This window comes from Pinus tabuliformis, chromosome 6 (genome assembly GCF_031772625.1).
Source record: "Pinus tabuliformis cultivar Carrire ecotype Pingquan chromosome 6, CPIR1, whole genome shotgun sequence".
Classification (NCBI taxonomy): domain Eukaryota; kingdom Viridiplantae; phylum Streptophyta; class Pinopsida; order Pinales; family Pinaceae; genus Pinus; species Pinus tabuliformis.
The window spans coordinates 18,174,783-18,195,378 of NC_142292.1; positions in this window are offsets into that span (position 1 = coordinate 18,174,783).

Genomic DNA, 20,596 nt, shown 5'->3' on the forward strand with positions numbered 1-20,596 from the left:
ACTCATAAAGCTGGAAATTCTACCCAACGATATAAGAAACATGTCAAAATTGAGAAGACTGGTATTATTAGAATACTTTCACTTGGTTAAAATGGATTATAATTTTTATGACTTTCAATATTTGGGCTATCTTAAATTTGCTGGTTGTCATTTCTTGGAAGAACTTCCACATCTACATAAACTCAAGGGTTTGAGGAAATTGGAGATCATTGAATGTCCTAGAATAAGTTTGTTTCCAACAAAATTTGGTCGCAAAGGAGCATTTCCTCTTATGGAAACATTTTCTCTTGCTTGGCTACCTACATTAAAGGAGTTGCCTGTAATAGAGAAAGGTGCAATGGCTTCACTTAAAATATTTACTATAATGGCATGTACAACATTAAATATATTACCAGAAAGTTATATGGATCTGAAGACACTTCAGAAAGTAAGAATTTTTGGTTGTCCAATAAGAAATATAGGAACTAGAGAGAACACTAATGTAGAAGTGATGGCAATGTCTATGGTAGACATGGCAGAAATTACAAAGAGATATTCCCAATTGTGGGATAAAAGGGAAAGTTGGTTGTATGGTGAATTTTGGTGCAATGAGCTCTTCTTCTTCAAGTACTACCCATGGCCCTGTTGTTCAAACAGGCTCTGCAAAGATGAAATTCTTCTTCAAGTACTTCCCATGGCCCTGTTGTTCCAACAGGCTCTGCAAAGATGAAATTGATCGAAGAGCCCCTTATAGTGGGACAGGATAAAGCATTTTCGATTCTCGAAAAGTTCCGGAAAAACTCTTCTTTTGAAGACGCTCTTCAATAGCCAAAAGGTACGCAATAATTCTAAGGATGGTTTATTACTTTGGCTCACTGTTTCCCAAAGTCCCTCTTTTAAAAGTCTTAGAAATGCACTCCGTACCCAAATAGCCACACAAAAAAATGTAAATTTGGGCGAAAATATGAACGAAGAAGAGGTAAAGCGATGGTTGAATCAGACAGTGCACCAGAGCACCGAGCTTATTCTGTTCTTAGATGATGTATGGGGATGGAATGCTGCAGAATTGTTAGAGGAATTAGGTGTACTGTGCCCTGTAAGGAACCACTCCACCTCCAAAGTCATTGTCAGTTCCAGGGATCGCGTTGCACTCTTAAAAACAGGTGTCGCAGATAAATACACAATAACAATGGAGGATTTGTCGGAAGATGAGAGTTGGATGTTGTTTGCTTGTCACACTTTTCCATATAATAATGGAAATCTGCCAGCAAACATAGAAGAGGGAAAAGCCAAGCTTGTTTGTAAAAGGTGCAGAGGGCTTCCCCTCGCTATCAAAGTGGTTGGCAGGGCAATGGCCGGAAGTACTCATCCACAACAGTGGGAATGGGTTGTCCAAAGGCTGCCAAACGTGGACACTGTGTACAATTGTGTTAGGTTGAGTTATGATGCACTCGGCTATGAGGATGCTGACCTGCAATTGTGCTTTTTATATGGAAATCTGCCAGCAAACATAGAAGAGGGAAAAGCCAAGCTTGTGTGTAAAAGGTGCAGAGGGCTTCCCCCCGCTATCAAAGTGGTTGGCAGGGCAATGGCCAGGAGTACTCATCCACAACAGTGGGAATGGGCTTTCCAAAGGCTGCCAAACGTGGACAGTGTGTACAATTGTGTTAGGTTGAGTTATGATGCACTCGGCTATGAGGATGCTGACCTGCAATGGTGCTTTTTATGTGTAGTTGCAAACATCTTGGAAGACGCAGTCGTTCATGTCCAGTTGGCGATTCAGGTATGGATAGGGGAAGGCTTACTTGCCAAGAAGACGTTGGAACATGAGCATCGACCCGCTTATGATCCATTCAAGCTGGGAAGATATTATCTCAACATTTTAGCAGATCGTTGTTTGATCGAGCCAATGATGAGAGACTTTGATGGGCAAGTACTCTGTTTCAGGGTGCATGACTCCCTGCGTGATATGGCAATCCGAATCGCAGAGGAGGAAGAAAATTTCTACTGCCGTGTGGGTAAGGGTTTGACAGCTGTGAATGAAAATGAGTGTTTGGGCCGCATTCGGCTTAATCACATCGTCTACACAAATATGCTCATTGCTTCTCAGTGGAAATCCATATTTAACAAAGATCCCAACAAGGGTGTCAGGAGTATGATATCCCTTAAGGCGTTCTCTTTAAGTGGAACGTCATTGAAATCATTGCCAAAGAGTTTTGGGTGTTTGGAGCAGCTAATATATTTGGGTTTAAGACACATACCCATCAATAGGTTACCTGCATCTTTTACCAGTCTTGTAAATCTGGAGATCCTTGATCTTTCCTATTCTGCCATCCAAGAATTACCGTCTGCCATCCATATGCTGAGATCTTTAAGGAAATTAAGCTTGGAGGGATGTAGAGATCTGCAATTTCTACCTCCCAGTATCTCAGGGCTTACCTCTTTGGAGCATTTGGAAACTTATGGTTGCAAGGTTCTTTGGAAGAAAGATAAGGATACTAGATGGAAAAAAAAAGCTTCTATCAACAATTTGGCAAGTTTAACACAACTTAAAACATTACAACTACAAAATAATGGGGAAATTATTAGTGAGGGCACACTGGGAAAGATGACTCAAATGAACTCCCTCACATTGAAGCTGGAAATTCTACCCAACGATATAAGAAACATGTCAAAATTGAGAAGACTGGTATTATTAGAATACTTTCACTTGGTTAAAATGGATTATAATTTTTATGACTTTCAATATTTGGGCTATCTTAAATTTGTTGGTTGTCATTTCTTGGAAGAACTTCCACATCTACATAAACTCAAGACTGGTAAAATTTTGTTACTGGATGGCATATAATAGACTCAGGTGGCCAACAGACTTGGTTTCCCATTTGGGCAAGTTGAGGCCACCAAATTTTTGTACATGGAACAACTTGTTTTATAAATAGAAAAAGAAGGAACTCCCGTAGCTTACAAAAAAAATATACACTTTCTACAAGTTAAATATTAAATTGATGTAGATGATATATTCGATCGATAGACATACATATTTAAACTAAATGGTGGATGGGGTGGATGGGGATGTGTTGATTTTTTTCTAATTTAATGGATGACTAGGATTGTTGCGGGGTGAATATCCATGGAATATCCTTTGTCTAAGTGCAGGATCAACGGTTGTGGGAGAAAGAGAGAAGAAGTGATAAAGGGAAAAGGAAAGAAAAAAAATAAATTTAAATAATTAATTTGAACAAACACCATAGTGGAATTCTTAAATGAAAAAACTAAAAAAACTAAAAATAAAATAACTGTCTTGAATTATGAAAAGGAGGGCTTATCCAAAAATTGGAATTCTTCTAGTCAAGAAAGAGGGAAATAGTTAAAAATTATTTATATTCCAAGAATGGGTATAACAAATAGGAAAACTCATGAACCTGGCTGGGGGGTTTATTCCTCATTTTTTCTTCTCGAAGAAAAGAGAAGAAAAAAGAAGTGAAAAAGAGAAGTTTCTTTCAAGAATAAAGATATACTTAGATGGCGAAAAATGCCGAGGGGCGTGAACCAAAGAAATGAACAAATAAAAACAAATGTTGGTTACCTAATATCCTTGCAAGGCTACGGTCTAAGATAAATACAATAGCTGCCTAAAACTAGTGGGAGATAAATCTAATGTGCCTTGTGGTGGAAAATATCTCTGCTTAAGGGTAAATATATAGAAACTTGTAGTTTGCAAGGAGTTTCTACTCATATCGCTGGAAGAATTTCTTCCAAGCTCAGGGGAAGTGAGTGACGATTATTGTCTGGCTAATGGTCGGGAGGCTCGAATAGACCCTTTATCTTTTAGTGTTTTCAGATATGTTCTTACCTTTAAATATAAAGATAAAAGAGATCTTTATTTTGTTATAAAATTTTGTATACATATGAAATCCTTGCATAGGGAATGAAATAAAGAGAGACAAATTGTGTACAGCAATAGAGTTAATAATCTTATAGAAATTTTCTTCAGCGCAAGATATATATAAACAAAAAAGGCAGTTAAACCTGGTAAGATATGTTAGTGTAATATCTCTTACCGATATGCGGGGTATGGACCAAACTTAACAAGAAGCAGGTATATATTCGATGTGCAAGGGAACCTGTAGGTTCCAATTTATCAGAACACAAATTTATATGTATGTTTTTTTGAAATAAAATTGCATGTGTATGTATGTTTCGTTGAAATAAAATTGCATGTGTTTCTTTATTGTTTAGAAAGAAAAAAATGGTATTTGGGACTAATGCAGGCATCTTGTTATATATATACATGTCTATTATTTGTAAGAAGTACTTAAGTTTGAAAAAAAAACAAAAACAATAGCGTGTTGGTTGTGGAGTGGATACTTTCTCAATTTTAGGAACAGTAGCAAAAGAAAAATAAAAAAATATGTAAAGGTAGGTTATCAAGGACTCTTTTCACCCAGGTTAGCCCCAGGACTACTGAGTCGAGTGACTCTGAGCCCAGGGGCAGTCCTATCCTACAGAAAATTGTATATATATATATATATATATATATATATATATATATATGGAGAAATGAGGAGAAAACGAAGTTGCATGTAAAATATTTTCACCATAGGAGGGTTTGTAAATACAAAACCTGACAATTGTTATTATCACTGAAAAATGAGCAACTACAAGACCTACCTAGCTATTCTAATCATGAGGCGAAAAGAATTATAATAATGGAATTAGAATAGACGTATACAAAAGAGAGTAATAGAAGACACTCTCATTATTGCATGTTTAACATTTATCATGTTATGCAATGGAGCCAATACCATTAGCATTTCTAAAACAAGGTTTAGCAAAAAGACAGTTCTACCAAAGAATAACTCCATTTCAAAATAACACTATATATCTGTAGCTAGAAGATTTATGGTAGCTTAAAACAAAATAAAATTTCTAGAACCCATGCGTATATATTTCAATACATGAGAAACATTCTACAATCCTTAATTAAAAAACAAAATTATGCATAGTGTTTAAGTTCAAGGTCGGGAAGGTCGTAATTTAAATTACAAAAAATTCCAGGTAGGGGTTCCAACCCTGAGGGTTTATGAATCCCGTCAAACCAGAAAACTGGACACGGCCTCTATTTACAATTAAATAATCTTTAGTCAACCCATAATTTGAGAATCTAAATTCTCGGAGGAAAAACTTGGATGAGACAGAAAAGAAAATTTCAGAGTGGATCTCATCGATTTCATACACCTGAGAGTAACGACTAGAAACCCCAAAGTAAATTTTACGACTAGAATTCACAGCGTAAATTTTACCACTTACCAAGAAACCCCAAAGTTAGGGAGTACTTCCCCGTAGTCACAAATTCATGAGAGTGTGATCCGGTTAGTATCCAACTTCACTACCTGATTGGAATTGTATATAAACTCTGACAGCAATGAAAATAGTTCATTAAGAAAAACAACCGGAAAGGAGGTTGAATTTTACAAAAGCATGCCCGTTATAAGCTCGAGTTGTGTACGCAGTAATGTGTAGTCGTCTAATCACCATGGGAAGGCTCCACTACTATGTAGAACCCTGGGATGGGTGCAACCATAACGAAATGCACCAACTGAGGGAAACCCTTCTTTCCCCATGATAGAGAAGGAGGAATGAGACGATGCGGCTACGACAGGGATATCAATATTACTGTTCGCCTGAGCCGATAATTCCCCAAATTGTTGGTGTTGGTGTTGAAATTGCAGCCATTCCGGTTGCTGCAGGTTTTGACCTGCAAGAACAGAATCCATTGCAAATATGGTCAAGCTGCCATTGTTGCCCCGGTTCAGGCCATCCTCCTCCTCTTCTTTCTCTTCATCTTCCCGCTGTCCAAGGCCCGTCTGTGCAAGAAAATTCTCCACTGCCGCGGCCTGAGTAGTCTGAAAATTAGGCCTGTGAATGTCTCTCCAGACTTGATCAAGACTTCCCCCGGCTGCAACGCTCACCTGGCGCTGCATGGCACAAGGTGGGGAGCTGAGAAGGTGGGTAACTGTATCGATCTTCGCCGGAGTTAGTAACCACGTGGAGGTATGTATAGTTGCTGGTTAATCTGACGGTAGAAGATGCTTCTATCGTCTAACATAGATAATCGATGGTTCATAATCGTCCACGGTAGCAGCTGGGGGTGTTCATTCCAGAGGGAACGCCTTACGGCGTAAATATTAATTCCCAAAAATATTATTATTTTATTTTTAAAAAAATCAGAATAATCAAATCACATTTATTTATTTATTATTTATATTTATATATATATATATATATATATATATATATATATATATATATATATATTTTAATTTGGTATATTTTTTTTTAATCAAAAAGACATTATATTATTATGAGTAATATCGATAGTATAAAAATTAGTTAGCTTCGTTACATTTAGAGGGGAGAGGAAGGGGTGTTAGAGATAACAAAAGATGCAACCATTATTTCTGATAGGCTTACTAGCCTTACATAACAAAAAGACGACAAAAAAGACCAAGAACTTGAAATAATAATGTCATGGAGGGTTGTGAGGCAAAAGTCTAGGAGGACCTGCAAGGAAGTCGATCCACTCATGCATATGGAAATCGATGTGTTCCACTCGAGCCTCCATATCACTGAGGCAATCATTGAGGCCTATCTGGTTTTGGCAGATACTCTCGGGCAGCTCAAGAGTCTCATTGATGCAGAATTGGATGTCATTAAAGTAGGCCACCAATTCGTTCTAGTCTTCATAACAATGCTCTCTCATGATGTCCACGTTGGCATCGATGCCTCTCAGTTGATCTGTAATGGTTTCCAGCGAGGTTGGAGACTCCACTCTACCTGGCAAATGCTCGTGAGCTCGAGCGACCTCATCCGCCCATTCTCTGTTGACCGCATCCTCCAAAGCTTAGCTTGAATCGCTAATTTTTCGTCCAACATGGCCCTAATGCCCACCTCCATGACAGGGATGCCCACAATGGCGGGGCATGGCTAGCCACTCCCGAATACTGCAAACTAGAATGACCAAAGAGGATACAACCTTCCAGAAGGAAACAACCACCTATACACCCTCGATCAACCACGAACAATGCCACACTCGCCCCACTTTGGCCTTACAACTCTGACCAAGCCAAGCCACCCAACAAGTCTGCACAATTACCACTTCGCGGAAGCCCCTAGATGGCCCTATACCTCTATCAATCCTCAGCCATAATAGGGGAAGTCTAGTTGTAATTATGTACCCAAAAGCATACAACCACACTCCTGATGGCTAACTCAATACCTCAACATACACAACCAGGAGATAGATAACAAGGAAATTATAAACTACCCCAATACCAAAAACACCCCCTTCTTCGTGGAATTTGCTAGAGGGACTCAGTAGAAGCTGGTGCCACTGTAGACCCTAATTGTATGTAAGAAATTTGTCTTCGAAAAGAAAGTGTTGCCACAGACAGGGCCACTTCCTCCACAAGGAAATGGGCAACATCGACTTATTAGCCACCGTTGACAACAAAAACACAGGGGAAGGCCATAACCAATGTGTAAAATGACTTGGAGACCGCCGAGTACCCACCAGCCTAGAGCAACCCTCCTTTGGCGGCACCCAAAGTTCCACCTTGCATAACCAACCTTAACACCCCAAAGAAGAGAGAAACCTCCAAATGAACCAGGATCCCATATAAATGCACAAAAGGTCATCAGAGAAGCCATAGTACCAGAGTCGAAACACTATGTAGAAGTCCAATTACCCCATGGCCCTCACAAGCTTACTTGGCCTTTAACACTCTCGTCCACCAACCTACACGTTGAGTTCATCAACCAAGATACGACAATCGTTGCACTGTCTCGCTACATAATATAACAATGAGAGGTGAGCCTGGAGAGTTCGACCGACCACCAACTCGTCACATCACCTTATGCTTCATAATGCTTTCACCTACTGCATGCCTCGTGAGGCGAACTCTGTGGTGGTTAGGCCAAGTGTTTGTGCACCCACATCAGGGTAAAAAATTAGTATAATTAAATTACATTTATTTATTTATTATTTATGAATATAAATTTTATGTGAAAAAGATTAAATATTTTTATAATTTATAATTAATAAAAATTTTAATGAAATTTTAGTTTATGGAAATGATACAAGTATCTTAAATTAATTATCTTTATTTTTATTAGGTGTTTTTCACATCCTTTTTTTTTTTATTTTTTATTTTTATTTTTATTTTTTAAATAGTGGGTAATTATCTTGTTTTCTTAACTTTTTTATTTTTTTTATGTCTCAGTGACATTTTTATTCAATCTTTTATTACTCATTCTTGCTTCTATTTTTATTTTCCTCCCTGAGTAGTCATCAATGACACTAATATATAGTCTTTATGTATAAATAGTATGCCATGGTGGAGTAGACCTTGCCCAACCTTCATAATTCCTTGGACTCCATTGTGATAATATGAATTTTGGATTGACATGGGTGGAAAGGCCACTTATCCCACCAACATTCATCTTTGTGGAAGGGTGAGGAGCAAGCCTCAACATTTGATTTACCTATGAGCATTAATCTTACATTGTTTTCTCTACCACTTGCAATGAGTTCAATGGATGATATGGGTAATAGGATAGGGTAGAATTCAATACTCTCATGTTAATAAGAGCCCTTCTATATAAATTAGATTGGACATATGGCACAACTCAATGGTTTGACAACTCTCACTACATCAAAGAAGTGCATAGATTGTCAATTTTGAACTGACTGAATTGTGAACACAAAATTTATTTGACTCTCCTCCACATAGGGACTTTGCGATACGCTCATTTATGTGTCCAAAAATTTCCATATGTCTTCTTCAATGAAACTTTGTAGGTTTAGCATATGCATTGTGGGTTTAGTTTGGAACCATACATTTTCCACACCACCAATGTTAAGGACTTTCAAACTTGGTACTAAGATCACCTGTCTCCATTCAAACTTACATAATCATTGGTTAACTCAACTGCCTGATTTCTTCTAAAACCACTGATTTAAATCAGATTTTTTTACCTTGCATTATTACTTCGTTTCTTCATCAGTCCATTTAGATCATACATCTCGAATGGAAGGCTTTTGGTCTCGAAACCTATTGGAAGGATGTGAGGTAACACTTCACAAATTTGTTATTTTCATACCACTTTCCAAAGTTCTAGCTGACTTCTATGAGTTGTTCGAACCTTCTTCTACAACATCATATCCTTCTGCAATTTTCCAAGTGCATTTGGTGTCACATAGTTAACTAATGATAGTCCTTTCTCTTCTTCTCCATCCAATGAAGATGATTCATACAATTGTTAGTTTTCCACATTGACTATTGAATACATCCCCATGCATGGAGGTACGCTTGACATGGATGAATTGTCACTATGTAGTGATTTCAAATGGTCCTTATATAAATGACTTCAATGTCTTGGGTTTCCCTTGCGATTACTCGTCACTACAAACCGAACTTTATCCATGACATAAAGTTTGTGATGAGTTGGTCATGGTGAATTTTTGTGTTTCTTGATTCTTCTTGAATTGCTCCTCCACCTTTACATGAATTTGCACCATTTTATTTCATATTCATACATTTTTTGCCTATATTTCCTTTTCAACTCCTAAACAACTGAACTAATTTCACGACAACGTGAATTGATATCTCCTTCCATAAGAGCTAATGTTTCCATTTCTTCAATCCTTGTGCTTTCACAAGGACATACAATTCTTAATGACACAAGGTATTTCAACATTTTTCATAAAACAACTTGACGTAACAAAGGAAATAATTATATAATGGCTAATCCTTACCTTAAATATATTGTGCTTTGATCTATATAATAAAAAGATTAAGAGAAACAAACAACACTTTAATTTTCAAATGAGTTAAACACATAGTGTTGTTATTATAAAAGATTTTCATATCTAATAAGATGAACAAAGAATAATGTTACCATATATAATACAAAATTTAATTGTTAAAATACATTATAATTAATTAAAAAATAATAATTTTATAATTATATATTTATTTAATTACTCTAAATTAAAATAATTAATTATAAATTCTTTTTACCAACCACATAGTAACTAGCTAAAATTGATAATAACTCAAGATAAATTTACAAACTAATGAAGATACTTTTCTAATGAATTTTTTTAATTGAAAATAAAAATAACTAAAAATAAATTTACTTAAAACAGATAGATATCTAAAACCTCCAATCCTCTAACATAACCAACCTCTAACCACTGTACAAATATCGCCAACGAAGAAAAGCATGCCAATAATCCTTCTACAAGAACAACAAAAGCCAGGTTTCTCATTCCCTGTGTTTATTCACAACTTAGTTTTCAACGGAGATATTCAGTAATCGGGCGTAAAGGCTGGTTAGGAGTGAAGTTGGATTAAAAATTTTATCATATATTAAAGAATCTATGCCTATGAAATATGTTTTAATAATAAAAAAGAAAAGTTAATTTATCATATATTTAAGAATAGATCCCTATGAAACATATTTTAATAATAAAAAATGGACTTATGAGTTATATTAATATATTATGGTTGCCTTCCATTCAATATAAATTGAAAGCAGCTGTAAAAAAAATGTTGAAGAAAAAGTAGAGGCTAATGGAATCTGTCTTATGAATTCGAGACAATTCCATCACAACTTTTTGGATGGGTGACTACTAGCCTGTCCAACTCCCCGGAACAGCCTTCATATAATGATGATGAGCCTCTGTATACCAATATTTCTCCAAATATCAAGTAACTAGATCCGGGAACCTATTTTATTGCATGTATGGAATAAGATGCACATTTTATTCAATATCAACCTGAGAATTCAGCATGAAAAACGGGTTTACCTGCTCGTTAGAACAGGATGTGAGGGAAGGTAAATGATTTGCTTTTTTGTTTTTTCGCAGTTTTAATAAATATATAATTATGTTGATAAGTATTTTGCATTAATTTTTTAGAATTTTAATTTAGTTATTAATTAGTTTAACCATATAAATATGGCTGATAAACTTTTATCAAAACACTTATTTTATTTAAAGAGGATTTGAATAACTAAGTTATGATTATACATGTGGAAATTTATAATCTTATTTATAGGTATTTTTTAACTTATAAATGCTTTATATAGACTTATATCTTATTACTTGTATTTGTTTTATCTTGACAATTTAGATAGCTAAGTTTTTGGGCATTTGGCATTGATAAACCATGGTATTGGCCCATGATATTGTAACAAAATCTATTTAGTGGTTAAAAATCTTCATGGTAAAGTGGGTTTGAATATCCATAGTTAAGAATTTTGTTACATGTTTTTTTAAAATATATATATGTTGAACTCATATATTAATTCTTTTAATAATTAATAATAATAATAAATTCAAAATAAAGTTATACTTTAGTTAATTTTTATGATCTTCATGCCAGCTCCCATCATTTCCCAGCTCAAAAGTTGGGCGTTCTCAACACACTTGCCACTCGTGCGCTAAGAATCTCTGATGAAAAGAGCCTCGATAAAGATAAGGGCGGCCTCCTTAATGTCATTGTTAATAATGGATATAGTGGGCACCTCGGTAAAAAAGCCTTCTTTAAAGCCAACGAGAATTCATTGATCATGAAAAACCCTAAAGATCGAATCTCAGGGGTTCATCTCCCTTTCATCCAAGGGACTACTGATAAGATTGCCAGGATTCTTAGGAAGCATAATGTTCCCTCTACTTTTAGACCCCTTAACACAATCCGTAGCTCCCTCCAGTCGGTAAAGGACCCGGTCAACCCCAAAGACATGAAAGGTGTCTATGTTATTCCATGTTCTTGTGGGACCCCCTACATTGGCGAGACTGGTCGTTCTATTAATCAGAGGATTAATGAGCACTCAGCCGACTTAAAACATGGGAGGACTCAGTCTTCCGCCTTAGCAAAGCATGTTGAAAAGACAAAACATCATGTGTGTATTGAGGAGGCTCATGTTATTGCTAGGGTTGCTCAGTTTCATCACTGGAAATTTAGGGAAGCCATTGAGATCGAAAAAAAGCCGAGCCATCTCAATAGAGATGACGACTAGAAAAATAGCAATTGTTGGATCCCTGCCCTCTCCTCCTAGCCATTTCCCCCCCTGCCCCCACTGTTTTAATGTTCTTTTCTGGAGCATCGGTATTTCCAGTTTCATCGTCCCTTTGATTTTATATTTTTATTCGCCTGTTCTCGTTTCCTTCCTCTCGATTAATATTATAATCTTTATCGTTGCTCCGGAAATAAATTTCCTTTTATAAATTCTTTATTTTCCTTATTATTGATGAATGTTTTTAAGATGAGAACTAATAACTAACCTACTTTAAAACAATCCTCTTACTTTCTTCCCATTGATTTAATTAATTTTTATCCTTGGTCCGAGATTCCCCTAACTTATTGAGTTATCATTTTAGGATTCTTTCTTATTATAACTTATTAATATATTTAGATAAAACTTAAGTTTATATTTATTTTAATAGCTTTATTAATGAGATCCATTAATAGATTTAACAGTATGGTAATAACATTAATAATATTGGCTTACAATTAATTTTTAATTATATATGGATGTAATATTAACCTCTTTGATTAAATATGAATAAAGACTCTCTTACAATTAATTAACTAAATGTTAATTATATGTTTTTAATATAATACTTCAAAAAAAAGTTTATAACCCTTATATAAATTTAATGTCAACCCTTTTAATTTTAAGTAATTCGTTACCTTATTTATATAGATATTAAACTAACTTCATATCAACTATTTAAGTATATGTAAATTTAATATTACCCCCTTTTAATTTAATATAATTAAAACTAACTTACAGTTAGTTTACTAATTAGTTAATTATGTGATATCTATATATATAAGTAAAAATTTTATATGTTTAGTTCATTTTGAATAAATACATTATCTAATTTATATTTGATTTTAAACTAACAAACTAAGGATTTATTTATTTTACTTAAATATAGGTCATTTCAATAAATAATTATTTCCCATTAATTAATTTAGATTTAAAAATGATAATATGCAGTATTAACTTTTTAACCATTATATTCTCCTGTCCATATCCCTTGTTCAAGTGCAGTTAGCCGTTTCCCACTCAAATATAGCTGTTAGACATTATAGATGACCAATTCAATATAGTCCTTGCCTCGTCAAATATAGCCATTGGATGTTCTGCTATATCTATTTAACATGCAGCCTGTATCTAAATCTTTAACTTCTCTTGACGATGAACCACACTCATTGGTTCGAAATGCATCGACAAATGCATTCGAATGTGATTTACGCTGAAAAATCTTCTCAAAAAACTTGATATGGATCACAAAATCTTAAATTCAACAATGTGAGATGTATTATGAAGTAAATGTTTTGATGTCTATAGTAGATTACCAATCATTTAACTTATATGGTTAAGCTAGTTGTTTTTTTTCAAAAGAAAAGAATCCTTGTAATATCTCTTATTTATTTAATTCAAATATTTGGATGATACAGTGTATAATTTTACCGAGAAGTTACACTCCACAAATTGCTCATAAAATTTAACAAGAAATTTGATAGAGGTTGTAGGCAATAAACTAAAAAATCTAACTCATTATTTATTTAATATTGAGAAGGGAATTGCGATAAATTTAATAGGAAACATGATAGATAGATAAGCATGAATAACCCGGTGTTCTTCAAAATCCTTCTCTGGTTGGACTCCCTTATTTGAAATGTATACTAGTTCAACCTTCTAACAAATTCTCCAAAATCTAGTCTTCCTTTGCTAAGCACGAATGAAGAACTTAAAGTAGTTCTTCCTCTTGTCTAGCTAGGATGGAATCTTTCACCACTCAAACTAATCGCTGCGAGCTAGGGTGTGTCTCTCAACTCGAAATTGCGCTCTGTACAAGGGATTTCCCCTCACATAGTAAGCTACTAGAGCTTTCGAATGCACCTCACAATAATCCAAATATTCATGTCCTTAAATTCTCCTCTGCTTTGTTTTTATTGTGATGGTTGTCAAAATACCATGGGTCTTCGAAAAACCATGGAATATTTTCGTTCTTTTAATAAAGTGATTTTTTATAAGTTCTTTAATTATTTTTTAAGTCACTTAATAATCACTTGTATTAATATAATTACTCAATATCACCTAAGGGATTACATTAAATAATTAAATTATGTAGTTGGCCTTTTGTTCTCGAAAAGGGACATTACAATCCTCCCTTCCTGAGACTGCTTGTCCCCAAGCAATTCTAATATGTAACTCTAGAGTTCTAGATCCTAACTAATAGTGATGAAGGCACTTCGTAGCTTCTATTGCATCAATGGGACATGAAAAAATCCTGTAACTACTACTACTTATAATCCAGGGTGAAGCAATACATCCAACTCAAAAATTCATGGATCCCAAACAAGTATATGGAAGGATTCAACATATATTTTATGTATCTTCTCAGTGTTGCTAAACTCCATATCTCAATCACTATCTGCCATGAAATGGAATGATCCAACTGGATCCCACTTCCAATTAAGGAATCTGACAGCCCCCATACTAAAAGGCTCTTGTTGTGTTGTAATCCTAGCTAGAAGTGTTTTCTCACAAATTCCCCGCTGGATAGGGTAACAACTCATAATCTCTTTCTAGTCTAACTGCCATGGAATTCTACCACATGATGTGTCAATGGTACCTATAAGACCTTTGGAGTCAATGACCTTCTTGAAAATATATCTATTACTAGTTCTTAGTAGCCTATGAAAATGTCCATCGTGTCAATGTTGCATTATCTTATTACAATTGGGATGCTCTGATTACTTTGATTGCCTTCCTATATCCCCATATTATTATCTTCATGCTAAAGCAATTTGCAAGTTTGATACCATCCCTCCGTGCCACTCCCCAAATCTATTATGTGTGGCTTGAAAATATGCTCAAGTGGACCCCTCCAAAGTCTTCCAAGTTGTTTTTACCATTGAATTTGATTGGTTAGGGCGGGTTTTTGACTACTGTTGACTCTACTTCTATAGGGCCAAAAATTGTAGACAGATAGTTTGACTAGATTTGACATTATATCTCATCTTTGAATGGTTTTTGGATTGGTTGAATTGGATTAGTCAAATATTGACTTTGACTCATTGATGGATGAACTATGTATCTCTTTCTGAACATTGATTGACTAATAGAAGAAGAATTTGGTTGGGTTTGCCCCCTTGTGGAGTTTTTCACTGGTATTTGACCAAAATCACTATGTCTCATTAATCTTGGTTCTCTTCTATTGTGCATAGTATTTACTATTCTATCTACATTTCTTATTTTTTTTTATTTGAATAAGTCTACTCCTATATTAATACAAAATATTTTTACAACGAGGCAGCTGCCTCAAGAGGTCTAGCCTTGAAGATGGCTTACTCACATGATAGATCTGAAAACTGACCCAAAGAAACTAGTAGCAGACCGACTAGAACTAAGACTATGACCGGTACATTTAAACAGGAACCACCAAGTCAAAAATGCAGGTTGACAGGAGTGCCAAAACTGCTTGACTGAGCAGATACATTTGACCCAAACTGTAAACAAAGACAGAAAACGATTGAACATTTCCCCTTTAACAAACACGGTAACTACAAAAGAGAATGACAACCTGATCAAGCATCATGAGCCGTGGAAGGCAATTCTTCCACAATCCTACAACCGAAACTAGAGAAGCCATCATCGTCGGAGGGATGGTCCTCTTCTTTTGGCAGACCCTCTTCACTTGGAATATTCGAACATGCTAGAGCAGGCTTATCCTGCGAAGCAGAACCCCTAGGGACATCGCCCTGCTGGCTCGGATTCTGAGAGGTGCCTGGCAAATCTTCCACCCCTGGCTTCGTAGTCGCATTTGGAATTGCCGAAACCAAGCCTGCTTCGCCATCAGTCAGCTGAATCATAACAGTAGCAATGAAGGAGTGATTGCTGAGAGTGCAGGGGATTTGAAAGCACGTCAAGTGCTCATGACTATGGAGGGGGTTCGATAATGCGGCTAGGTTCCCCCGACCACGACCACGACCTAGTCTGGGTGCAGGATGATTTTCAGAAGAGGAGCCAGAGAAGATGTCCACATAAGAGGAAGAAGCCTGGCGTATGGGACGACCACAGACGTCGCCCCTGCGGAAACCCATTCTTTGACGAAGGATTGTCATGCTACTCAGGGCAAAAAGAGCAGGACAGACAGCAAGCCTATGCAGATTAGGGGAGACAGGAAGGGGGAGAATTATCACGTTTACTGGAGAATGGAGAAAGCTGGAGAGAACACAACTGAAGAAAATGCTGAGGGGACTTTGGAGATCCAGGAAATCCCGCACAGAAACTACACCACGAACCTGAACACCATGGATTCCTAAATCGTCCTTGCAAATTGGTTATTTCAGTTAAGCCATGGGCTCTTGTAGGTGGGTTCTCGGTAAAACCGTAAACCCCACAAACCCCGCCCAACAAATATTAATTTATTTTATTTTTTGATATTTTAAAAGGTATGCACAGGTATAGTATTATGGAACCTGCGTATGTATGTGATTTAGTATGGCCAGAGTCGCGTATGGAGTTTGAGATACTATTTTTTAGTATAAAGTCAAGTATGCATAGGAAAAGGGATTGCCCAGGGCCATACAAGAGAATTAGGTCTACAAGAGTGTTGAATGATGCTATAACAAATGCCCCCTAATGTATGAGGTCAAAAGGGGAATATGATGGCCTAGGAGGAGTCATCCAAAAACCTAGGAGATCACCATATTCCAGCCCATCAATTGCCTATTGAAGGAGTCAAAAAGAAAACTCATGTCTGAGGCGGGCATACCCATCTCAGAAGTAGTAAAGCATGTTTGTTGATCAAGTATAAAGAGGATCCATAATGTATACATAAGTGTAAAAAAGGAATTGAAGAATACATATTGGCTCATCAAATCATAGCCATGAAAGAACACAACAGAGTTATGTCTCAATATCACATATAAAAGAATGTCTGATAAATGATGCTAGAAGAGTGTCTGATTAATGACGTTGCATAACTTGTCCTCATAAAAGTACCAAGTCATATAGGTGGAACAGTGGTACTGCATAAAATCGGGTGCCAACATCTAATATGTTGTTGTGAAAGACTACAACATGTAAATCACATAGGTGTCACTGGAAAAAAACTGAAGCAGCTTTCAAGTGAACCAAGATGTTGACACAACCTAAAGTCTTCACTGATTAAAAATGGTACATTTCTACACTATGGGAATAAATGAGTTGAAGTCGACCATGTGAGAAATTGTTTGATTACCATTCATTGATGTATACCATTAACAAATGTGAGACAACACACCAATAATGATAATGAGTATCAAGGCACCCCAGTACAATCTAACAAGTGTCAATAGATTTGTTGAAGTCAAACACTTGGAAGAATATATCAATTAGGAGACATTGATGTATTCTCATTGTCGATAGTGAAGGAGTCTTCCACTGATGACTACGAACCCTAAGGTACTGTTGATGCCTTGAAAATCGCTGCAACAGCATAGGGGAAACCACCCGGTCTGGACCTTAGTACAGCTCCTTTTCCGTTTGGAATAGTGGCTCCGACTGGGGATAATGGGACCAGTTTCCCAGAAATAGATAAAATGGGATGGATGAGCGATTCATAGATTATGCTAGTGATAAGCAAATAACTAAAACTATCGGCAGGAATATAATAACTATAATCTACCCCGGGGGTTTTATCGATCTCTAAAGTGTAGCGTTTGATGATCTGAGCTTTTAGACAGGCATATAGATGACTCTGTCTCTAAACATAGATATTAAATTATTCAAGATTTGCTGTGCATAAATAGTTACACAAAGCGATAACAGCGAAATTACTACACTTTATCATTTATATCATTGTTACATGCATGATTAAAGGAAAAGGCAAATCGCAAAACATCCAATAGTGGACTGAGATAGAGATTTGTTGTTACAGCGCATACATGTATTCAACAATAGCAAGAATATATAACATAACAATTCATATAAAAGGAATGACTTCAGACGTAGATAAAAGTACCATATGAGCTGCAGGACATTCCCAAATATCAATCGCTATTAGCAGTTCTTCCTCCAACACAGAAATCATCCTCAACAAAGGCAATAGTGCACAATTGCATTAAAAAATTTGATGTCAAATTCAGAACAACTGGTCCAATTTCATAAAAGAATAGCGACTGAAGCACAGTAGTGCAAACTTCAGCCTATTAAGTCTGTTACAAAATTTTACGACCCTTTCCAAAATAATGAAAGGGTCTATAAATACTAATCTAATTTAAATATCTACTAAACAGAAATCCTACTAAGCTGGTATCAATAACTCTTGATCCTGTTTTGGTTGGCGATCTGGCAAGCGGGAGGGTGACTCATTAAGTCGGCTGCTTTCCTTTGAATCTAAGCTGATTTAATGCAAGCATTGGCTCAACTTCCGGGGGTTTGTTGAGGCACGAACTGAGCTGTGCAGCGTAGGTGGCATCTTGGATATCGGGAATTATACACCCGATTGCGTCTGTAAGGCACTTTAGGGCAGATCTCTGTGTATGTGGCTTGATTAAAAAGAGCCAATATGCATCTGAGGTTAAGCTTTTAACTCCAGCGATTAATCTTCCTTTTTCCTCTAATTCAGGGTAGCATGTTTGCTCTAATGTATTTGTGGTTTTCATCTTTCCCGGTGTACATTGAGAAATCATATTGGCCAGGTAAAGAGTGTTATTGACTAGATCCACTAGATTGTTGGCGGTTGATTTACATCTTGAAGCCGCCCTTTCTGCTTTCATCATTTGAGTGTGCCATTCTGTGAAAAGTATATCTTTATGCGTTTCTATAATCCTGGGCAATTTTGCTGCTTTTCCCAAATCAGTATCTTGCCATTCAAGATATGCAGTAATGGCCTCGTCCGCTTGATCTAGTTCAGTCCTGGCGTTTTCTACCTGCTGATTTATTGCTGTAGTTAGCTCACATAGTGGCTCAGCTTGAGCGATCTGTTGACATAAGAGTCTGACCTGAGATATCAATGCTTTGTTTATCAATAATGCCTCTGATTTAAACTCTTTTACCTGCGACGCGCCCTTCATCTTTTCCAGCTGCGATGACATTTGAGCGATTTGCTCATCTTTGGTCTTTATCATTTGCTCATTCGCCACTCTCAAATTTTCCAATGCCTCCGACAATTCTTTTTGTTTCTGGATTGCACCCTGATCAATCCTTTGCCTTTCCGCTTGCAATTGTTGAGTCAACTGATTGTTCTCTTGCTGTTGTGCCAGCAACTGTTCTTCTGCTTGTGCTGCCCTTTGCTTTGTTTCAACCAATTCTGTCTGTAACGCAAATATTTCTTGGTCCTTGTTTTTCAATAGAAGGCTCACCTCCGATGCTTTGTCAATTGTTGCCGCCGAATAAGCGCCCGCATACTGTGATAGCTTTGTTAAGTCATCGGAGGGATCCAATTCCTGCTTCCATACTACTTTACCCGTGACCGTTTGTTCTGGGAAGATAGAAGGTTGATCAATCCTTCTTCTCTTCCTTGATCGCTTTACAACTGCCCTATGTCTTGGGCTGTAGAAAACATCCAATGGTGGAATATCTTCTATCTGTAGAATAATCTGGTCAGAGGGGTCTTTTGGAATAACTTCAACTTCCTTAGAACTTGGTGGGCCGCTGGTTCCACTTAGAACCTGAGGAGAGGTAACATCCTGTGTATCAGTTGTCTTGGAAGTGTCCCCATCTTTTGAACATTCCAATCCACTGATGATGGAATGAAATTGCTGCCATTCTTGAAATAGTTTGGGGTCTATAGTAGTGTCTACATTGACATCGGTGGTTTGCTTCTGCTGCTCTTTTTCGGCATGGGACTCGCTCCGTTCTTTTTCCTTCTCTTTCCTCTGCTGCTCCTCTTTTTCTCTTCTCTGTTTCTCTTCTTGTTCTCTCTTCTGCTTTTCCTCTAGTTCTTTCTTCTTTCTCTCTTCTTGTTCCATTTGTGTTTTCTGCTGTTTCTCGGCTTGTTCTTTCTTTAGCCTCTCCGCCTGTTCTTTTCTCTGTCTTTCTGCCTGTTGCTTCTTCTGCCTCTCCTCCTGTTCCTTGAACTGTTCCTGAACAGGTCCGCTTGATGATGTCGCTGGGGTTGTTGCCAGTAAATCCAGAGGCAGAGTTTGCAACCTCTGTTCTCTGAGTTTATTGAACTCAGTTAATCCCTCATCATTATATCGCATCCTAGCGAGTTCTTTAGCATGACCTATTGATTCGGAGGCAACGAACAGGTCATCAAACATATCTTTCTGATTCTCAAACCTTGTTAATTTGTCCTGTTCTAATGCATTGTAAGCAGTCTTTTTTGGGTCGTATGGTCTGTTTGGGATCATGGCCAGAGTTAAAGACTGAAGCTTCGTGGCTTCTTTTTCTGCATGTTTAAGATCATGCAGAGTATAAACACCACATCTGAAGGGAAAATATGGCCATCCCTTCTTCTTTTCTCTTTTAAGAGTTTGTGTAGTACTCTCAGCCATGATTTGATATGCAATTTCCCTTGCTAGCAGCTTATCTGGAACAT